The sequence below is a fragment of the Pseudorca crassidens genome, chromosome 6, assembly GCF_039906515.1.
Source record: "Pseudorca crassidens isolate mPseCra1 chromosome 6, mPseCra1.hap1, whole genome shotgun sequence".
NCBI lineage: Eukaryota > Metazoa > Chordata > Mammalia > Artiodactyla > Delphinidae > Pseudorca > Pseudorca crassidens.
Window position 1 is genome coordinate 12,741,284 of NC_090301.1, and position 5,349 is coordinate 12,746,632.

Below are 5,349 nucleotides of genomic sequence, written 5' to 3' on the forward strand. Positions count from 1 at the left end.
ATTAAGAAGACTAAAACAACCAGACTGGCTAAAGTATAGTTACTATCTTTAGAGAATTTTATCATATCACTTCTGATCTATAAATATATTATTAAAGTTTAGAAATTAGACCTAATCATGGTACACAATGCACTTTGTTGTAGTGAATCCATCTTAGATTACTGCCAACATAAAATGGTCTTTTTCTAAAATATCAAATCAGGATTGTTCTGATTAAGAATCATTTCACCAATATGGAATCTCACAGCATGGATAATGAGACCCAGAGTTGAAAACAGTTTCAGTGTACTAGTCTAACAAAGTTGATAATAATATTTTTAAATCATTTAAAAAATAATATTTAACAGTAAAATTTAACTGTTATAGATTTAACTTCCAAATTTTACCACTTGGGAAATATTACTACTAAGAAATCGATTATCTAGGAAATTTATTACACTTTGGTATCTTCACATTTACAGATTTCTTTTTTTTTTTATTCTTCTATTTTTCTCTCCATTCCTCCTAGAAATCCTTGGCTCAAGCATTTGCTTACTTTTCCATTAATAATAACTACAAGTTGAAGGTGATAGCAAAGTTTGCATAAGCAAGTGGATTGATTGAAAGAACAGAGAGTCCTAAGTCACATGTTGATGGAAAAATAGGGATATACAGTGGAAAGATTAAAAAGATGAGATTGTTAATTATTGTGTAAACACGTGTGATGCTAATAATACTCCAGCCGCCCACAAGACCCAGCAGCACTTCTTTTTAGCCTTACATATTTAAGGTTTATTGGAAAAGTATGTAAGTTTTTTCAAGTAAAATTTTTAGAGTAGGTTTAGATTCATGTAAAACTTGCAAAGATAGTACAGAGTTCCCACGTACCCCACACCTAGTTTTTCCTATTATTAATATTAGAAATTGGTCACGATTAATGAACCAATATTGATACATTATTATTCACTAAAGTTCATATTTTATTCAGATTTCGCTAGTGTTTACCTTATGGCCTTTTTCTGTTACAGAATCCTATCCAGGATATCACATTACATTTAGTCATCATGATCATGATTATGATCATGTTTCCTTATGCTTTCCTTCATTGTGACAATTTCTAGGACTTTCCTTGTTTTTGATGACCTTGACAATTTTTGAGGAATACTGATCAGATATTTTATAGAATGTTCCTTGGTTGGGATTGGTCTGCCATTGTTTAGGCTGCAGTGTTTTGAGGAATAAGACCACAAAGATTAAGTGCCCTTTTCATCTTGTAATATCAAGGATACATACTATTAACTTGATTTATCACTGTTGAGTTAAACTTTATCTCCTGTCTGAGGTAGTTTGTCAGTTTTCTCCATTATAAAATTATTATTTTATCCCCTTTCAATACTGTACTCTTTGGAAGAAAGTCATTATGTAAAGTCCATACTTAAGGAGTGGGGAATAATTGAGGAAGCCTCCTTGAGGGCAGAATATCTGCACAAATTATTTAGAATTCTTCTGCCGGGGAGATTTATTTATTCTTTCTGATTAATTTATTTTCCTCTTAAAGTTAAATAATCAATCTAGATTCATGGTTATTTATTTTTACTTTGGCTATAATCCAACACTATTTATTCTGTTACTAAAATTGCTCCAGCTTTGATCATTGGGAGCTCTTTCTATTGGCTCCTGTGTCCCTTTGACATATCTTTATTCATTTTTTTTTTCTTGAGAACCTCACACTTTTTGGCACTGCAACATGTCATATATTAAGGTTCACTATTTTTGCTGTAAAGTCCTGTGTGTTTTGACAAATACCTTGTGTGTTATGCCCATAATTATGCTATCATACAGAATACTTTCAATGCACTAAAAAGACCCACATGCTTTTCTTGTTAAACTCTTTCTCCTTCCCAAATCCCTGGCAACCACTGATATTTTTGTTGTTTCTACAGTTTTATATTTTCCAGAATGTCATATAAATGGAGTCATACAGTAAACAGTCTTTTCAGACTGATTTCTTTAGCTTAGCAATATGCTTTAAGATTCATCCATATTTTTGTGTGGCTTGATACCTCACTTCTTTTTATTGTGAATAATATTCCACTGTATGATATATCACAGTTTGTTTATCCATTCACTTATTGAAAGGCATTTTGAATAAAAGAGCTATAAATATTTGTGTGTAGGATTTTGTATGTGCATAAGTTTTTAAATCAGTTGGGTAAATATGTACGATCACAATTGCTGTATCATATGGTGAAACTGTCAAACTCTCTGCCAAGGTGACTGTGCTATTTTACATTCTACCAGAAATGAATGAAAGTTCCTGTTGCTCTGCAACCTTGCAAGTAAGTTTTATTGTCAAGTTTTGGATTTAAGCCATTCCAAAACTTGTATCTCATTGTTTTTAATTTGCATTTCCCTAATGACAAATGATATTGAGCATTTTTTTTTCATATGCTTCTAATCTGTGTATCTTCTTTAGTGAAGTGTCTGTTCAGATATTTTGCTCATTTTGCCCATTTTTTAGATTGGGTTATGTGTTTTCTTACTGTTGAGTTTAAGGGTTCTTTATATATTTTGGTTACAAGTCCTTGTTCAAGTATATATTTTGCTAAAATTTTTTCCTAGGTTGTGCTACTTATCTTCTCATTCTCATAACAGTATTTTTCACAGATGTGAAATTTTAATTTAATTTAATAAATTTCATAAAATACAAATTATTAATTATTTTTATTTCACGGATGCTTATGTTGTGTTGTATGTAACAACTCATCACCAAACACAGGGACATCTAGATTTTATCTTATGTTTTCTTCTAAAAATTATAGTTTTTACATTTATGTCTGTGATCCATTTTCAGTTAATTTTTCTATAATGTGCAGGAGCTGTGTCTGAGTTCTTTTTGTTCTTTCCTTTTATCTTTTTTTTGACATATGGACCTGTAATAGTTCCAGCACAAGTTGATGAAAATACTACACTTTCTTCATTGAATTGCCTTTGCACCTTTGTCAAAAATGATTTGAATATCTTTGTTGGGTTTTAAGTGTCTACTGTTTTACCAATACCACTTTATTATTTTTATAATATGTCTTTAAAGTGAGTAGTGTAACTTCTCCAACTTTGTTCTTCTTTTTCAATACTGTGTTTGTTATTCCAAGTCATTTGCTCTTCCATATAATTTTCAGAATCAGTGTGTTGATATCTACAAAATAGCTTGCAGGGATTTTGATTGAACTTGCAATTATTTTATAGATCAGGGGGGAAAATTGACATCTTAATAATTGAGCCTTCCAATTCATGAACATGGAATATTTCTCTATTTATAGACAGTCCTTTATTATTGCTCTCATCAGTGTTTTGTAGTTTTCTGAAAATATATCACACCCAAGTTTTGACAGATTTATTCCTAAGTATTTCATTTTTGGCATTATTGTAAATGGTATTTTTAAAATTTTAAATTTCTTTTGTTCAATGCTTGTATACAGGAAAGCAATGGGCTTTTGTATAGTGTCCTTTATCCTGAAACTTTGCTATACCCACTTATTAACTCAATGAGTATCTTTGTAGATTCTTTGAGGTTTTCTACATGTACAATTTTGTTCTTGATGAATAAAGGCAGTTTTATTTCTTCCTTTCAAATCAGTATATATTTTTAGCCCAGGGCTTCCAGTATGATACATGAACACACATACAACTGATGATGACAATGTGATAAAGGTAATGATCTATCCCTAAAGGTGAGAACTTAAAAGTTATTATCTGTGGCAACATTGTGGATTGCTTCACAAACATATCATTAGTGCCCTTAAGGGAAAATGGTAGTGTCCTAAGGCTATTCAACACCATAGGATAAATGATATATGTGTATCAGAGCATGAACATTGTCCAAAGTCATGTAGAAATAACAACAAAAAATGAATATTCCATAGAGCTGAATACAAAAATCTATATAGTTTTTAAAGATAGAACACAAGACCTAGGGATTTTGCATTTACAAGAATCTGCTTACATTCAGCCTCCAAGACCTCCTGAGAATGTTCCTTTGTGTAGCTCAGAATATTTGTATTTAACAAGATTATCTTATGAAGTTTAAGGCTTTGAAAGCTCAATGAAATTTAGAATCAGTTTGCCATCAGAAAAAAATTAAATTCACTATATAGATGATAGATAGACAACAGGAGTTGCCAATGAGTCATTGAATATATTCATTTCTTCTCTCTCTCTCTCTCTCTCTCTCTCTCTCTCTCCCTCTCTCTCTCTCTCTCTCTCTCTGTCATTTGCAACTGGGTCACTGAGACTGATAAAAGAGTCACTTTGAACAACAGCCAGATGTTACTCTAATTGGACATACTTTAAAAAATATATCATGCTGTATTGTCGTTAATTAAGTACAAAGACTCTACCAATCATGCTACCTCAAGCTCTGCTTGGCCATCAGTCTCTTTTCTCTCTCTTTGGCAAGAGAAAAGGTGAATACCTTTTCCTTGGGGAAGAGAAATCCATGGTTTGTTGCCTTTGCCAATAAGAAAAACGTTGGAGAGCTGGGTGACAAAGCTGCTGCCATTGGCATCTTTGACATGAACCACATCAAAAGAACCAGGATGTCACACTAATTCTTCCCAAGTTAACACCTCCAGTCACTTTACACAGTGTCAAACTTGATGAAATCAGTAATCTTGCCAGTCTCCAAATCAATCTGAATGATGTCATTCATCTTGCCGAGGGGATCAGGGTAGCAGATGGTGTGAACATCATGAGTCACCAGATGTGCGATTCCTTTTGTGCCCATAAAGTTCTTTCTCACGTTGTACAACTTGTACTTGGCCTATCCTCAGGTGCAATATGATGAACAGCAAAGTAAACCTTGGTGTCATAGATCAGACCAGAATTCTCTCCAGTCTTGTCAATATTGATGACATCCATAAATCCAGCAACTGTATGGTGTATCATTTCAGACCTTGTCATCAATCTTAATGGACTGCTGCATGAGATCTTCTTTAGTTCAATTCCTGTCAGCGTATACTTCGTATGCTCCTTAGGAAACTGATAAGGAGACATTCTCTGTTTGTGGGAACCAGTAAATGGATGAGGAGAAAACACACTGGTCAGTTAACAGCTTCTAGTCTACTGGAGCTGATACATGCTTCAGATGCTTGGAACTGCAAGCCACAGCTGCGGTAGGCACAAAAAGAGACTTACTTGTTTGTTTTTCGATAAAAGGACAGCTTTAGCTCTCTTTATTTGCTGGGTGATCAAATTGACTTAAAAATCTTAACAGTTTAAGTCGTTTTGAGACTAAAGCTGTAATAAAAAATACCTTGGTGATATATACTACTTTATATCTACTTTTAAAAATTGAACTCAACTGAAAGTCTA

At 32.9% G+C, this 5,349-nt stretch overlaps 1 pseudogene; it reads right to left on the bottom strand.

Moving 5' to 3' along the window:
* Positions 1 to 4,384: 4,384 nt before the first annotated feature.
* Positions 4,385 to 5,031, bottom strand: LOC137225981 (small ribosomal subunit protein eS4-like; annotated as a pseudogene).
* Between the last annotated feature and the right edge of the window lie 318 nt (positions 5,032 to 5,349).